The following is an 18,069-nucleotide window of genomic DNA, read 5'->3' on the forward strand; positions in this document are numbered from 1 at the left end:
GCAAGGGCGAGTGGTAATCACTTAAAAAGTAAATTATCTAGTTCTGTCGGAGAGGGAGGGGACAGAAAACAGGGAAAATAAGGAATTCGGTAGAAAGAAACAACCGGTCTATTTGCTAGCCTGGGAGAACCCCGTTGTAGCAGAGAGGAGTGCCTGCTCGCACGGGCAGACGGCGCAGAGGGAGCTGCCAAGTTTGCTGAACAAATTCGAGACCCCCTTTGTAAGCGCTCGGAAAACGGAGTTTTCAGCCCGATGTGCTACCTTTCAAGTGGTTTTGACAAAGTAAACAAAGAAATTAAAAGCCTAACCTGTGAAAAGCTTCGCATCTCCGTGCCTCCCCGCTCCGCCGTGGAGCAGAAGAAGAAGGGGGAGGAGAAGGAGGAGGAGGAGGGAGCCCTCCTCAGACCGGCGCCGGGGTCTCTACCGGGCGCCCGATCCCCCACACCCCCTCTCCAGCGGCAGGCGCCTCGCTTCTCACCCCTGCTACACTACCCCTCCTCCCCACGCGTTAGAATAAAGAAATTAATTAATATTAATAATTCGCTCGCCAAAGCAAACAGCCAGAGCGTAATTGGTGTAGCCCCCTCTCCCCTCCCCCCCGCCCGTGTACAGTGGCATTCAGTGGAAACGTCGACTCCGATCCATCACTCGCCCTCACCCTGCCCCATCCCCCGTCCCCGCACCGCAGCTCCCCTCGCTCCGCTCGCAGGCCTCGCCGCCAGGCTGAGACCCGGCGGAGAGGAGAGAGGAGAGAGGAGCGGGTGGGCAACGGCCGCGGGGGAGCCCCGGGGCATCCAGGGGGAGAGTTGTGTGTGAGGCACATGTGTGCCGGGCTGCACACACGCACGCACACACACACATTTTTATGCACGCTCATACGCACAAACGCGCCGAAAGAGGCGGCAAAGAGAGAGCGGAGGCGGGGGGACAAAAAATGGGTCAGAAGCGGGGCAGTTACCTGGTCATGCTGGCTCCCCCGGTTCCAGCAGCCGCCGCCGCCGCCTGCCCGCCCGCCGCCGCTTCCCGCCGCCGCCACCTCTACCTCCTCCCGCTGCTCCCGCTCGTCTCCGGGGCGGCCGATTTAATCCAAGCTCCGTAGCAGCAGCAGCAGCTACGAGCGGAACCCCCCGCCGCTGCTGCCTGGCGCTGGTGCGTGTCTCTCACAGTCCAGCGCCGGGGAGCAGGAGAGAGTCACCGAGACTCCGAAAATCCAGCATCCAGAAGAGCCAGGTCCCCGCCTGCCTCCTCCTGCCAGCGCCACCTCTCCTCCGCTCTGCTCTGTTCCGCTCTTCTTTTCTTTTTCTTCTTCCTGCGGCCGCAGCGGCTGCTGCTGCTCCCAGGCGCGCTCTCTGTTCCCGAGCTGCTGCTCCGTTTCCCCTCCTCCTCCTTCTCCTCCCTCTTTCTCCTTCTTCCTTCCCCCTTCACTCTTTTTTTTTTTTTTTCCTTCCTTTTCTTTCCTTCCTTGGCGTCTTTTAGCCGATCCTTTTGCTACAAGTAGCAGAGAGGTCGCCCCCCCGGGCTCCCCCCACTCTCCCGCCCACCCCACCAGAAAAAAGTGCAGTGCAAACAAAAGCGAGGGAAGAGGGCACGGGGCGGGCGGAGCGGGGTGGGCAGAGACGCAGGGAAGATCCACAGAAACCGTCCTCGAGAGCTGAAACACGAGCAACCCTCCCCCCACCCCGCCTGGCTCCTCCGGGGGAGGACGGGGACGCCGTTGGTGCACTGGTGGAGACGACGCTCTCTCGTCTCGTGGGTTTGTTGTTGTGGGTTTGCTTTTGCGGGTTGTTCTGTGTTTAGTGGGTTTTAGGTTTTGGTGGAGGTTTTGGTGTTTTTTGTTTGGTTTTTTTGTGTGTGTGTGTTGGGGTTTTTTTTTTCTTTTTTAATCCTCTTATGCTGTGTATATCACAGGATCTGTATGGCCCCAAGTGCTAGGGAAAGCTTGTTGCGGAGCTCAGGGGCCCGTGCGTGCGTGCGTGCGTGTGTGTGTGTGTGTATGTGCGGGGGGGAGCGGAGGAGCCATGGGGAGGCGAGCCGGGCAGCGCCTGCCCCAGCCCGGGCCGCGGGCTGGCCGCGAACAGGAGCCACACACGGCGCGGGGACACCCGCACACGGACACCCACGCGCGCCCGGCGGGTGGAGGAGGGGAGGATGACGTCACTCCACGCCGGCCCGGGGGGGCGCCCCCCGCCCGGCTGCGCGCGGAAGGCGCCCACGACCACACCGACCCGGTGGGGGCGGGGGCACACGAGTGGGGCGGAGGCCGGTCCCGAGGGCTGCGGGCGCCAGCCTGTGGCGAGCAGCGCTGCCCGTTGTCTTCTTCTCCCAAAACTTCCCAGGACAAGTGAGAACGACCGGACTTGAAATGCGTAACTTCTTGTCCGGGTTTGCACCCGGCTAGTTAAATCGCCGGGGGTTATCGGGTCTGCCAGTCCAAGTGGCGTGTCGCCAAGGGTGTTATAAAGGGATATTTACTTATTCAATCAAGCTTGTGTATCGCAAGTCCCTAATTTTCCTCCTGAAGAATGGTCAGATTTCATGCTGGTTGACACCATGTGTTACTTGTTGCAATTGGTATCGTGCTGTGGTGCTAAAAAAAGTCCCTGCTTTTCTTACACCATACTGTCTTGTCCCCGCAAAGAAGGAACAGCACATTGCACGCAGGTGAAAACAAAACGATTTAGGTGAGAAGTACTTTGGAAAACCTCCCTTGTTGGCTTCTAACCTTCTTCAGAAGCCTAGAATTTATGCCTTCCATGCCGTGGTTTCTCCTATGTAAAATGGGGGTAAAGTGTTAAGACAAATACAAAAAGCACTAGTCAATTATTATGGTGACAAGACCCCATTAAGATAGATGCCACAAAAATTGGCTTACTGGCTTCCGCATATGTGAAGCTGCGTTGAGGTATTACCTTGTCCTGAGTTTAGTGCTGACTTTGCTGCAGCTTGATCAAGCTGTGTAATCCCTGATTCTGAAATCAGTCTTGGTGGTCCATGCAAAGTTCATTGCAGATAATTGCTACTTTTCTGCCAAGGAGAGGGATTTATGTATTTTCTGTCATGTAATCATATTTTATCATCCCCTGGAAGGTAGTGCTGCCAACATGAAGGCTGATGGAAGTGAAGATAAACCTTGTTTTCCCCAAGTCCTATAAATTGCTGTCTTCTTTTGACACTGCCAGTTTCACCAGGAAAAATGGTCCTCCAAGTAACCTTACACTTAAAGGAGAACTAGTCCTTTCCAAATAGTATCTTTCAAAATACAGAATGGCTTTGTAAAAAGATTGCTTTGTATTAAAAGGTTAATATATTATATGTAGCATGGATGACTACTTTTTATCTTGTCAAAAAGAAGTATTCGGTAGAAGAGTAACTTTTCAACAAGCAACTGTGGCTCCAAAGTAAAACAGCAAAAATCAAAAGGTGGGCAAAACACTGTTTTATCTTTATCGTAATAAATGTGGTTAAATAAAAGCAACAATTAAATCCTCACCTTTGCCCCTTTGACTCAAATGACTGCAGGGTTGTATTTGCTTCAGAATGGCAGTACTAAATAGGTATTTCAGGTTTTAATGTTATATCCCAGCAGTTTTTATCAGTATACTTAGCTGTTTTAGTGCTCTTCATGCTGTGATCCTTGCATGACATTGAAGAATTGAGCAATAAACGCACGCATTTTATATTTTTCATGTGGTATCACAATGTGGATGTGAGTTTTGGGACTACATTTAGCTTTCCATTATCTTAGAGTCATAAGCAGGTTGTGTAGCTCTTCCTTCTGTTCAGTCTGTATCACAGTACACATTAGGAATAAATGTGTTTCTTTCTATAGTACTATTAAAACCAGATCTTATGAATATTATTTATGAGATCTCCAGGTTTTGTAGTCATGGGAAAGCAAAAAAAAAAGAAAAAGTAATAAATTCATGAAGCAGCATTAAAACACTGTATACTTAGTGTTGCTCTAGCACATATCATCACTTGTTATCAGTAGCACAAATTTTATACTTAAGATAGCCATGTAAACATGTACATACATAAATGTATTATATGTATGTGGTTTGGTAATATACGTTTAACATTCCTTCCCCATTAAGAGGAGATAGCACAACAAGAAGCTTAATTCATCTGCTACAAACTACTCATTAAACTGGATTTTTTTTTTTCCTGAAATACGTAAAACATTCAAACACAACATTCTACCTTGGTGTTCTATTTTTGCCAAGATTGCAGCAGTATGTTACTCTTAAGGTTAGTACAGCACTGAACTGGAAAAACATTTACACGTTTTATTAACTTTGAAATGTTTCCTGTAAAACACTGAACAGTCTCTAAGATCGTAATTAAATTAGGTTTGGAAGTTGTTAATCTTTTTTTTTTTTTTTAAAGGTGGAAGGGAGAAGGTTCTTTTATGTCATTGGGAATTAAGTATCATGTATTCCCTCAGCGTTTTTATAAAAGCAGACATCTTTCTCTCATCATTCAAAGTTAACGGTTTAAATTTTGTTCTTCCTGCTCATGCAGCTGCTTTCAGTGTCTTCATTGAGGCTACATACTAGCAGTGCAAGTTTGATGTGAAGCGTGTTTAAATGTGAATGCATGTTTAAAATTCATAGGAAGGAGAGGAAAGGGTCGACCTCCCTTCTGTTCATGTGAACACCTACCTGCGACCATACTTTGACTTTTGTTGTAGCTCTTCAAGTAAAAGACCAGTCATACTCTTTCATGTCTCAGTCTCATGAATTTCATATATTAGATAGTATTCTATTAATAGTCCACAGTATTATTTTCCTCTTGGCTGTTCTGCCTTGGATTGTTGCTTGCGTCCCTGGTAAATGGCATCCCACTAAGCTCTTTAGCATGGTAGGACATTCCATTAACAACTGGAACCAGTGGACATTGGGTTGCTACACAGCAAGATCAGGAAGGGAAGGGGAGACGAGAGGGACCAGAAAGGTTAGTCTGTAGTTGCCTCTCCATTTTTTTGTTGTTGCATGCATTTTGATGGACAAATATTACAGTTTTTTATGATGAACATATGGCAAGCTGTTGGCTGAAATCTAGCAGATGATTTGTCACAAAACTGCAGTAATGCATATATTAAGAATTGCCTTACGAAATGATTGTGAGAAGTGTTCCGGAGTTGCTGTACTGATACTGAAGATTCTTGTTTGTAAGCCACAGACACTGTGAGCTTCTGTTATTAAAGATAATAAAATACTACTAGGCAAGTAAATATGTATTGTCTATATGCAAAAATCTATTCAGCTAACACAGTTTGAGTACGCATCTTTTAAATTCTGATTTAGTATCTCAGCAGACATCCTCAGTACTATCTTTATTGTGTAAACATTTGTGATTCATATAAATCTTTTAAGTGCTGAAACTTAGGTAGCTGGAGACAGAGGTATGGAGAAGAAAGTGATTTTAAACGTAGTTTTTTATTATCATTTTTGCCATGTTTGCTATTTTTTCCCCTGCTGTCATTTAAAGAGATGAGGCTTTATACACTTGCCTGATCCTCTTGGCATTCCAAACAACTTCTATATGTGCCAGCACATTTTAAGTCCATTCCAGAGAAGCATTCAGGTCTCATATCCTACAGGTCTCAAACCCTGTTCTGATCTTTCTTCTGTGGAAATAGGGGTTTGGCGGATGAAGGAGACAAGCAGGCTGCTTTGCACGCTCGTCCCAGCCCATTCATTGCACCAAGTCAGTCACACCACATGCCCTACCACAGACCAAAGCTAGCTGATGGGAAAAAGGTTGTGGAATCAGGTGATGCAGCACATAAAGGCAATGAAAATTGGACTTGGTTGTTTCAGCTTCTTGGGAACAACTTGTCACACTAGATTTTTGTACTATGTTTTGGTGTTTGTTTTTGGTTTTTAACTGAAAAGAGCAAGAGGCCTAGAAAACTAGTAATTAATCACACAAAAATCTGCAGGGACTTGGAGATGATGAAGCAGGACCAGCTTTATCAGAGTCCGCTAGAGTATATGCCACAAACTGAAAATAAACAGCAGCATATGTAGGGAAAGCTGTAAATAAGATTTGTAGATAGAGGAGACAGCTTTGTCTTTTACTTCTAGAGTATTTGAAGTATCTCAGATGTGGTGAGAACACTGCTAACGATTTAGAAAGAATATACTTAAAATACAGAACACAATCTGGTGGTATTTTTCTTAAAAAATCATGCATATGTATGTAACGTATGTACGCACACAGGTGCAAGAGGTCTGCATCAAGATTTGCTTTCAATTTGAATACAGTACAGTCGATGGGGGTTTTTGTTCTTTGTTTTCTTCAGGTTTCAAAACGTAGCCTTCTGGGGAAAAAGGTAGCCCTAAATTTTAATGACAGCAGCAAAGAGCTAGGACCAGAATATCGGGAATATTTTCTAATATTAGAAGTGGAAAATTGTATCCAATAAAGAAAAATAAATAGCTTAATGACATCCTGCTAGTTCACAGGTTTTACAGTGACCAGATGGAAAGAGATACATGCATTACTTAGTGTGTGATTATTTCATGATTGCTCAACATGCACTAGGCAGACTACAGGCACTGTTTTGCACCCATAGGTAAAGATCACAGTGTGTATAACACTACTTAATGTGCAAGTAACTGAATTCACGTATTTTAAAACTCAGGAGCAAGAGGAAGATACTAATGCCGTAACTGATTCATGGAACTGAATTATTTTTTCAATCTTTTATTGAACAGTGGCTTTTGAGTTCTAAGGAGACACTGTTGTTTGGTTTACATAGCTTCTTTTATATAGAAGTTTCTGAAAACACTTTGTAGAAAACAGAGAATCTCACAAACTAACAACAGCTGGTCCAAGTGAAGCCTCTTAAATCTGAATGTTTGTTTCCTCCTGCCAAACCTCAAGGAGGTTCAGGTCGTGATGTTGTATATGGCAGTGCAGTACTGTCTGGGGGCTGCGCACGGAGTTAGAGGGAGGAGAAGAAGTCTTTATTTCCTAACCTTGCACCATTTTCTTCTTGAATATAGGAGTGTTATGGAATAAGCTGTTCAGTCATCTGAGGGAGGAAGTGTTTCTCCATTCCTCTTATGTTGCCTCCTTTCTTGTAGTAAATCAGGAGACATAGACAAGCACTGAGAGGCAAGATATGGACTCTGCTAGCAGAGATGCTGCATTATGAAACCTTGCAAGATAAAATGGGAAAATAGACAAGAAAAATAAAGAAAGTTCTTCTCAGCATCTTTCTGTCTACAGTTACCTACAGGTAATATTTTAAAGTCATCGTTGCTGTGTGCCTATAAATATTTCAGTGACAATATTGATAAATATCTACAGGACCAAAAGAAGGATTTTTTACTAGAGTGGACCCTATGATGCTCTGTCTTGGCTTTAAGTGCATGTCAGGATGGCCAAGTTTAAACCTCTTCTGTTGAATCTGATCAATTTGCACAGATTCAATTAATTTTTTTCCACCAATATAACTCCCATTAGCTTCAGATAATGTGTTTGCATCTTAAAAATGCAGAAAAGTGACTTGATTATCACTGTATGATTAGGAAGAGTTTCAGCTCAACTTTTAGTGGCCAAGTGTTCACATACAAAAATGGTATCATATTGACAATTATATTCAAGACAAAGACTCTCATTAGTAAATGAGGTTGCCTGAGAGCTAGCCACATGTTTATTGGCAGGTAATTCTAGATAAAAACTCATCCAGTCTTTAGTCTAGAGTGCTATAAATCCGCACTTTTCATGAGTATTGTGTTCACCTTATTTTCAGTATAAAATATAATATATTGCAAATTCTATGAATTCCAATACCAAAAGGAACACTTCTACAGTATGACCTCAACTGACATGTATAGACAGATAACTGAATTTCACTGAAACAGAAAAAATGTTTCACTTATAACCACTCTGTTTATATTACCTTTCAATCGTTTCAGTTTGTTTCCTTCCATCCCATCTATTAATCACAGAATGCAACCCCACTGAACATTTACACTGTTACAGAATTTAGTATAAGCTATGCACTATCTCATCCTTTTAAGGAAGACTGTGTACTTTGGGCAGAACAAGAGGTGTTGAACCACATTATCCAAACAAATCTGCTCACCACACAACATTCTCTAATCATTTTCATTCTCAGCAATTCAATTAAAACAGAAATTAGGACCGCAAGAAAAAAATCTATATTTTAGCCAAATAAGTTATTCATGAAAAAGGAATGGAAAGATTAAATCTGTTGTATTGAATCCAGATTATTAGCAAACTGGGGTGCCAAGTCCTTTGTGTTTCGATGTTGAAAAATACACTTCCACATTAAACTAGCCCTGTGAGGGAAATCACGTATTAGTCACAGTTTTCTAAACAGATGATTTATTTTTCAACAAGAGAAAAAAACTTTCCAACGTTCTGTTATAAAAATGACAACCCATTTGTTATGAACTTCAGCAGACGTCTTTTTAGGATGCCAATATAGTTCAATGACCTCCATATAATTTTTTATATAGGCCGAAGCTAGCACAAACACGAACTGGTGGAATGAAATCCGCAATCTAAGAATTTGCTGGTATTTTCTCATTTGATTTCTTTACTGAGAAGGCACAAAGAACAAAACAGAGGCAATAAATTTCAGCTCCAGTGTTTATGGAATGATAGCAACATGATTCATGTTTTTAATCTCAAGTAGGTTCTGCATATTAAAGGATGCAGTTATGACTTTTTTTAAAGAATAGAAGGAGACAAAGAAATAGTGACTGTTCCTTCTCCAGACTTACTTTCACTTCCTTTCACTTGAAAGTGAAAGCTCTGTGAACTCGTTTGGTTTTGTGACAATGTTTAAATAGGTTTTGTTCCTACCTAAGCTGCATTTTTTTGAGATCATGTTGTGAAGAAGGCTGTAGCAAAATGCCATCCAACAATATACATGGTTTTATTGCAACCAGTAACTACACTGTTCTACAAGACATCCTTCAGAAGCTAGAGGCAGTGAGACAGGGAGCAGTTTTGAACACAGGGTATCCCACTGGGTATTTCTTCTTGATATGGCATTCAGTACCTAAATCCTTGGTTGCCTATGTGTTGTTCCACATCTCCTTGCCTAAATCCAACTGATTTTGGTGCTGGAAGGTGCAAGACTGATCTCAGAAGGAGGTGACATAGCTAATATTTGGAAGCTGTTTTTCTTCAAGATTTTGAGGAGATGGAACACCAAAGGGAAGAATAGTGTATGTTGCTATCTTATCTGGTTCTAAGTATGAAATCACCTAATATAATATTATATTGGGGGTCTTCAGAAGCAGTAGTGGAAGGCATAAGCTGTCCTCTGTCAAGAACAGCAGTGGTCTTGGGATCAGAAGGATGTTAACTCAAATACAATTGGAATAATTAACCCCCATTTTCACATAATAAAGGAGATAGGAATCCTAGGATTTGCATAATTCACTGTAAATAACATGCCAAAACTCATGGCATTTATAACAGTTCATTGGTGCAGACTCTAGTGAGCAGCAGCTGGTTTTGTGGACTTACACGAGCAGAGACTATTTAAAAGTGCAGCTTGAAAGAATGCTGTGATCTTTTTTCTTTACGTACTGACTCCCAAGGTGGCAAAATGCACTGAGGATAGTGAAGATGGAGGTGTCTTCCTGTAATTATGCTCTCAGCATTTTCAACAATATACTGAGTGCCATCAGTATGACCTAAAACAATTAGTTTGCTACCAAGAGATAAATCATTATCTCATTCCATTACATGAATTGTGTGTCTTTTTACACACACACACACACACACACACACACACACACACACACACTCACACACTCTTGCAGAGATTAAAGAAAACAAGACAAACTTGGGATGTGGTGAAGTACTTTCAGTGGGACACTTTCTGTGCCACATAGTAGTTTTTAAAAATAAAGAGGGAGGAGGCTTGCACTTGTTTTCTGGATGCAGGTAAGTGCTGGATTTATGAACATTATTTTGCATATGGTTTCACTAAAAAGCAATCAGGGAGGGAAAACAGGTGTTTCAGTTACAGCAAAAATAAAGCTGCAACTTAAATATTTTTTCCTCAGCAAGGATTGTTATTTTACCTGATCATTCCTCAAACACCAGACAGGAAGAACCCCAAGAGTGTTCCCATGTGTTTCGAACAACATTCATGAAGAGACAAAAAATTAAAGGAAAGAATGTTTGTCGATATTTCTACCAGTCCAATACTTTCAAATGTCAGAGGTTCTACTGACTTGTCAACCCCGTATCAGTTACCAGGGCTTGTAAACACCACAGCAGTTGGTCCTGTGTTCAACGCTACCAGGATGCTGTCCATCATACCCTAACAAATATTTTGGCCTCTTTATTCAGGCATTACTAAGCAGAAAAAGGCAGACATGTCTGCAGTAGGAGACATGCTTCCTCTTCCTACTCTGATAGATCTAGATGATGTGAAGATTATGGATATGAGAAACCATCCGAATTGAGATACGTTTATAAATAATCATTTAATTTTAAATAATAAGAAAGCAAAAGGAAAGAAATTCAAACACAAAAGTAAATTTCGAAGATTGTTTGTATTTACTAGGATTGTATGCTACAGTAAGCCACTGAGCAAGTAAGCTTATGTATGACCCTACTAAGTATTTTTCAGACCTGTTTCCTGAAACAAAGTTGTCTGTCACGTGAGGATGGCCTATATTTCTTTTTTGTGATGTGTATTTGATTTAGCTTAAAACAAACATTTGTCTGTGCTCACTTTACCCAATTATTCAGATTGGTCTACATTAATGATATGTGCTTTCATTATTTACAGTTCTGCCAACCTGCAGAAGCAGCACCTCAGGAATCTGGAAGACAGAAAGCTTCCACTAACATAGAGAAATGGCTTCCCACGGCTGGCATATACTTCCTTTCATACCGTGTTATTGTGAGCTTGTCTGGCAGTACAGACATGGGAAGTTACCTAGCACTGTCAGCAGTGATGGTAATTGTAGTTCTATATGTAAAAAACCAAGGACCTAAAGTTGTTCCTGGTCTTTTAGTAAGAGAAGTTCAAGAAAAAGTACCTTGTGTCTTGTGAGTATCAGAAAGCCCTTCCCCAGTCAGGTTTTGAAAAGCTGTATATTGCAACCCTTGTATTTAGTACACCATTTCATGCTATTATCCAAAACTGAAGAAAACAGAAGGAAAAACAATTCAAAGGAGGCATAATGGAGAACTTTTTTAGTCACTTGTGTCTTAAGATACAATACTATTCTTGTGCAGAGATAGTGAAAATACACACTTTAAGTATGTAGCTTAGCACACACTTCTGTACCTCTGTCTGCAATTTTTGTATTAGATATGTTATTGATTACCTATACAATATGTAACATATAGGTTATATAGGCAAAGGCTCATGCCAGTGCCTATGCATAACATAATTCTGAGAATACTCTTAGCATTAACACTACACTAAAGGAGGTGAGTCTTCTATTTAAAGTGATGCACTTGGATAAGCATCTGCAGGAGCAGAGACATTAAAAATGTGGTTACATTTCCCTCTAAAGGCTGAATTGTTCTGCTGAAACTTTTGAAAGGCCCCATGAAGTGTATATTTTTATGAGTATAGGAACTGAATATATTCCAAAGATATGCAAAATACTGTTACCAAGTGGAAAGCATTTAAAGAAATACAAGATGGTGTTCCCAGAGCTCTGTGCTAAAACCTTAGCGATTTCCACCTCCTTGTTATTTACACAGGATCCACTCCCATTTCCTCTATATAAATTGTTTTCTTCTGCACATGATACAGCAGGGTGATTGAACTCTCCTTACAAAACCTCACTGGAAGTCTGAGTGCTCAGAGTGGGATCTAGCTAGTCGACATAACTGGGACTACATTCATTCAGTACCTAAAAAATCCCTGTGTATCTTAAGGAGACCAAAAAAGAAAGGTTGTTTTTTGGTTTTTGTTTGTTTTATAGGAAAGCAGGGCTTGCATTTGCAAACTCTATTTTTAATCTCCCCTTGCAGTGAATGTTCAGGGATAGTAATGACACTGCAATATCTTCTCAAGAATTTGGAACTTTGTCAGTTGTCCTGGTTAAAGGTTTCATTATTTGCTGTTGGCAGAGCACACAGGCATGAAGCATTCATTAGTTTATCATTCTAAGTTAATATATGGTATCTATTTAAATGTGGGAAACTCACTTGCAAAAATAACTTAGTACATTGTGTGCTGCTTATTGATTGGAAAAAAAATGACAGCAAATGGCCGAGGATAAATAACTGTTCTTTTCCAGAGTTTAATACCAGATCAAAACAGGTTTGTAAAAACTATCTTGACACAATCCAGTTCAAAACTACGTTTCTGAAAATGTGTTTGTCTGGATATATATAAAAAAGCTATTTGTAATTACCATAGTCATGGAGTAGAATAATAAAATGTCCTGAGTTGGAAGAGACCCACAATGATTTGAGTCCACCTCCTGTCCCTGCATATGACACACACAGCTCACACCATGTGTCTGAGGGTGTTGTCCAGTCTCTTCTTGAACTCAGGCTTGGGGCCGTGACACCTCCCTGGGGAGCCTGTTCCAGTGCTCCACCACCCTCTGGGTGAAGAATCTTTTCCTAATGTCCAACTTAAACCTCCCCTGGCACATCTTCCTGCCATTCCCTTGGGTTCTGTCATTGGTCACCACAGAAAAGACATCAGTGCCTGCCCCTCCTCCTCCCGTTGTGAGGAAGCTGTAGCTGCCATGAGGTCTCCTCTCAGTCTCCTCCAAGCTGAATAAACCAAGTGACTTTAGCTGCTCCACATATGGCTGCCTCTTCAAACCCTTCACCAACTTCATAGCCCTCTTCTGGACACTCTCCAGCAGCTTTATATCCTTTTTATCCTGTGGTGCCCAGAACTGCACACAGTGCTCCAGGTGAGGTTGCACCAGTGCAGAGCAGAGCGGGACAATCACCTCCCTGCCCGGCCGGCAATGCTGTGCTGGATGCACCCAGGACATGGTTGTCCCGCTTGGCTGCCAGGACACTGTTGGCTCATGTCCAACTTGCCGTCAACCAAAATCCCTGGATCCTTCCCTGCAGAGCTGCTCTCCAGCCTCTTGTCCCCCCGTCTGTATGTACAGCCAGGGTTGCCATGTCCCCAGTGCAAAATAGTCAAAATAAAAATGAACAATGCAAATTTTGTCTCTGTTTCAAAGATCCAAGAATGATTAACATAGGTAAATCCATTTGTGATATAGACATTTCATTAGAATATCTTCAGAAACTCCTAATTGCCAACAGACAAGGCACTCCAGGGCTCTTTGTTTTCAGACTTTGCTAAAACATTTGAAAAAAATTGAACTGTTGGACTAATCCCTTATGAAAATTGATTTGTGACCACAGTAAACCATCCTATGTATTTTATGAGTCACTTCATCTATTTTTAGTAACTGCTGAGATAGTTAGGAAAACTATTTTTGATCAGAGTGACCAGTTGTTGTTTTTTTTTTTTAAATAGTATTGTTTTGTATTTAAATGCATTCAATATGAGTCACTACTGTTAGATCATATTACATGTATGAAATTCAATAATATTGTGTGTTAATGAGTATTCTTATCTACTTTATGATATAATCATCCAATAAATAAACTTTAGGATTAAATTGTTTTTTTACGATTTAAGAGTGATGAAATTCATAAACAACATTGCCTTATATTGAATCATGCCATTATATGACTACAAAAGAAAGTATTTTAGGATATCACATCTTCAGTACTTAATATTGTCACTCTGTTCTCAAAGCTTTTTAGATATTCTTGCCCTATAAAATAGCTTTGGAACTGAGTACAGGCATCCACTTAGACTAACCAAACCTTTAAGAAGCACTTGAACTGGAGTGAGATGGAATATCTGAATTCACTAACTAAATTTAACTCTCTTAGTCACCTCAAATAACTCTAAAGCAGACAAAATGGTTAGCTATGAACCAAAAATGAAGATTTCCATTAGAGGGAAGATTATGACTATGTTTTCAAACAAGCCTCTCTGAAGAGCACAGCCTAAAATCTCTCATACTTTGATAATCTAGAGCTGAAGTTATTTTTGCTTTCATGTTCCAAACCATATTAGAAATGAGGTGTTGTGTGTGGTGTAAGGGTGTGGGAAGAACCCTTGATTAAAGGGAGGCCTCTGGCCATCACAGCTGTACAATTTCTTAAGTGATAAGAAATCCGTTTCCCAGATATTTACAGTGATTATTCAAACAGAGTTACTAGTGCAAAATGCTTCAGAAATGAAACACGGATCAGGAGTTTCTACAGAGTCAGTCCTCTTCACACAGTTTCATTTTTCCTGCCTACCTGAGGTAATCAGTAGACATCCATTTGCTGGCTTTTCTGTCTTATGATGTAATAGTATAGTATAATGTGCAATCAAATTCCAATTAATGCTTTTAAGGCTGTTATTTCTATTGAGCAAAATCTTAGCTGTACAAATATTAGTGTTTCAGTTAAAGTTATGTGTAAATGCCCAAAGTAGTACTACTGCTGACTAGTCTAAACAATGGCATTTCATAGCACCTTGCATTTTCCTATTAGTTGGCACAGATCTACTGTAAGTAATTGGTAAATATGAAAAGAAGCAATAATGCAGTTTGTGTAATAATGAATCTAGCTGAATTGCATCAGGAAAAGTCAGACATTTTCATGTTGTGTAAAAGCTTCCAGAAACAGAACTGCTTTTCAGTTCTTCTCAGAAACTTTGGGGGAACCAAAAATTTGAGTCCCAAGTTATCCCTTGACCCAGGGGTTTTCTAGGGGAGATTATAACCTAAACGAGTTTGCTTAAGCAGTAGATGGCTCTGCTTAAGTGGGGGAGGACAGACAAGGTCACATTCGGAGGTACGTTCCAACCTCAACCATTCTGCGGTAATTAAGTTTCCTGATTATAGGTCAACAAGAGTGAGTCAAAGTTCCTATTTAATCACTACAGATTGCTGCATGCTAGGAGAGAAAAATCATTCAGGTTTTGGCTGTGTTATCTTTGTATGTCTTTGTGCACCTGTTATGGTCACGATTTGCAACTACAAGAAGCAAATTTACCTTCAGAGCATGCATTTGAAGTGAATATTGGAAAATATTGTTAAGAAATTCTGAAACAAATAAGTTCTGAAACTTCTAAATACTTCTGTGACCCAGTCTGAAGAGCTACAAACTCAGAATATTCTGAACTACCAACTTCTTTTGTTACCTTTAATAATTGTCTGTAGGTAATCAGTTTTCAAGTACATACAGGAGGGACAGTTCTTTTAATGTGACTGGGGGGGCTGTTGCAGAATGAGTGGAATGCACCTCAGTTAATGAGAGAAACAGCAGCATGTTTTATTGAAGTAACATTGGTTTGCCAAGGTTCAACAAGTTCGATGGCAAGGTTCACCTTATTAATTACTGCATGGAGGAAATATACAGAGGAAAATTGAGTTAGCCTCAAGTTAGAATGTTTCACACAGACACCAGAGATTCGAAGGGTAAGGAAAATCCTCACTTTGAGTTATGTTTCGTTAGTATCAATTCAGCGTGCAATCAAAGTTACCAAAGCAAAGTTACTATACTACAAGGTTTTGTGCAGTATTGGTCTCTTACTAAAGATCTGCCATTCGTAAAAGGTCTCTCTGCCTCAAGGAGCAACCTTGACAGGTGACCCAGCTCAAGAGAACACTGCCATGCAGGACAGCTCAAAGAAGGCACATCTAGGCTGTCATAGGGTAAAGTGTCTGGCTCGTAGTCAAACCATAGATATGGCATGAAAGGTATGCATGAGACTCCTTGTGCCCACAGCTTTCTTTGTTCCTTGATAAATGAGACTTGGAAAAACCACATGCTAATCATACACCTCTTGCATGATGAATGTTCCAAGCTCATATGCATTGGTGCTCACTTTACCACTCTGCTCCTATGTGAGTAAGCTGGAGGAGCTCGTGATCTGGCTATGGCTCAGGCCTTTGCCTCCTTTGGAACATGTGCCAAACCACCACCAGTCTGGTCAAGGGCTTAGAGCGCACTTGTCACAGGGGCATTTGTTTATACTGTCTACTTACTGTTAAGTTAGGATTTATTCTGTAAAGAAACCTGCTGCTGTAAATAGTGGCCTTCTAGCTACAGGGCTCCTTCAACATCAGGCCTTTCTCTAAACACATGAAGAGGCTGGGAAGAAGTATTTTGTACCCTAAAGAACTACTTAATGAAGAAGTACTGTCCTCATATCTTTACCCACACTGGTCAGTTGCTAAATGATCTGTCTAAAATGGGTTTTCTAGAAGTAGAACTCACTCGCCATTTTTTGTAGTTATTCTACAAATACAATACATAAACATATTCAAAACAATAGACGTGTGCTTTGCATAAACCAGAGAAAACATTTTTTCTTTGTCACATCCTGCAAAAACACTGTGTAGAAGGGTAAAAGTGTGGTGTGCCAGCATGAGTGTAGTTCTTCAGTGTCTGGATGACTTCTCTCCAGTGAAGTCTTGTGCTGCAGAAAGCACTGATGCCTTCTGGTAGCAGAGAGCCACTGAAGGCAGAAGACAGCTGACAGACTAGAACTTGCTCTGACAGAACTCTAAACTCTGCTATTAATGTTTGTTCACTGTAGAAATTGGTGCAAGTGACACTTCCAGGGTTATTTTTTGTTCAGCTCTTCTGGAAAAAAGAATCTGATTTTATCCAATTGTGGTATTTCCAAAGGTATAATTAACAAGAGGTCATCTCAAAATTATATGGCTCAATAGGTAACTGGCTTTTGCCCTTAATTATGGGCAAGAGAAACAATTCAGTTATCAAGATAGAAAAATTCCATGTGGATATCTGCATAAGGTTGAATGGGGGGCTGGATTTTGGAAATGTTCAGGCTCTGTCTGGATAATCAAAGAAAACAGGGATGAAAAGAGAGACTGGAGTGTAAGAAAAATATTCCTGAGTCACAAGTCTTAGGAAAAAGGAGGAAAAATATCTCAAAAGCATAAGCACACTATCCGTCATCACCTTGATCAGAAAGCAGAATTATTTAGTCTTTCTACTGATGCCAACAAGTCTCTGAGAAATACAGGAATAAATATGTGTGTACATCTATTGTTGATCATCCTGGAGGATGACAACTTACTGTTGTCATTTATTTATTGAAGGAATGAAGGCTTGTGTAATGGACCTAATCAGAGACCTCAGTCATCCTGAGGAAGTATATTGAGCACTATGATTTCCAGTCACAAATTTGTTTATGGGATATGTTAGAATTCACAAATGTTCCTTTCTATTTTTTTCTTCACCACTGGACCACTGTAATCCTAGGTTTTATTTAGTGAAATTCCTTCATATTCATGTACAGTTGTCAATATCGTAACATCTTTCTGGCAAGCAGCGGCAACTGCTAACTGGGTCACCAGTACCAAGAATTATCTTTCAAGCTGGAATAAATAGTAGTAACAAACAAAGACTGGAAAAATCCATTTAAGGACATCCAGATTTCCAGGTAACACGAGCAGACTGGCAGAACTGAATCAGAATAAAAAAGACATATTGATGTGGAAACCTAAGGTCAGAATCTGCTTTCTTGGACAGCTATATAGCCTATGGACAGGAAATGTTTTGCAACTTTCATCTGCTTAGGTTTGTTATAGCTAGTTGGTGGGCCAATGGAGAGATGACTTCCAGTTCTTCTGTAAGTTTGACAATTAAAAGTTGCTCTTACAAAGTAAAATGAAGTGTGATTCTTGCATGTGTTAGCTTCATCCTAACAGTATAACAGCAATGAAATCACAATTGCATTATCTGAACACTCAATAGCAACAAGGTTCTGCACCTTAAAAGCAGCTGTGGTTGCAAATGGAGGTAATAGATAGGCACTGTTAACACATAGTAATAGAGGGTCTGCATTTAAAGAGCTCATTGAGAAAACAGAACAGCCAAAATGAGACAGCAATAAAATCTATGACCATATCAATATTAAAAATAGGCAAATTTTACAATGGTTTAAATGTAGACCACTATTAATGAAACGGTAAGCAAATGCATGGAAAGAATGTGCAAAAGGTAAAAAGCAAATAAGTG

The 18,069-nt window shown here is 40.9% G+C and overlaps 1 protein-coding gene and 1 long non-coding RNA gene across 3 annotated transcripts in view; one reads left to right on the top strand and one right to left on the bottom strand.

Annotated features, from left to right (window-relative positions):
* Nucleotides 1-1,014, bottom strand: part of PTPRD (protein tyrosine phosphatase receptor type D) — a 372,025-nt gene extending 371,011 nt beyond the window's left edge. For both annotated transcript variants that reach the window (XM_065657714.1, XM_065657713.1), the window contains exon 1: nucleotides 959-1,014. The gene's annotated coding sequence lies outside the window, so the exon portion shown is untranslated. The remainder of the gene's footprint in view (nucleotides 1-958) is intronic.
* Nucleotides 1,015-1,516: 502 nt separating this feature from the next.
* On the top strand, nucleotides 1,517-13,511 carry LOC136001914 (uncharacterized). The gene is made up of 3 exons (XR_010607860.1): nucleotides 1,517-1,753; nucleotides 7,095-7,249; nucleotides 10,799-13,511. It is a non-coding gene; the product is annotated as an uncharacterized LOC136001914 (long non-coding RNA).
* Nucleotides 13,512-18,069: the final 4,558 nt, after the last annotated feature.

Source organism: Caloenas nicobarica, chromosome Z, assembly GCF_036013445.1.
Source record: "Caloenas nicobarica isolate bCalNic1 chromosome Z, bCalNic1.hap1, whole genome shotgun sequence".
Lineage (NCBI taxonomy): Eukaryota > Metazoa > Chordata > Aves > Columbiformes > Columbidae > Caloenas > Caloenas nicobarica.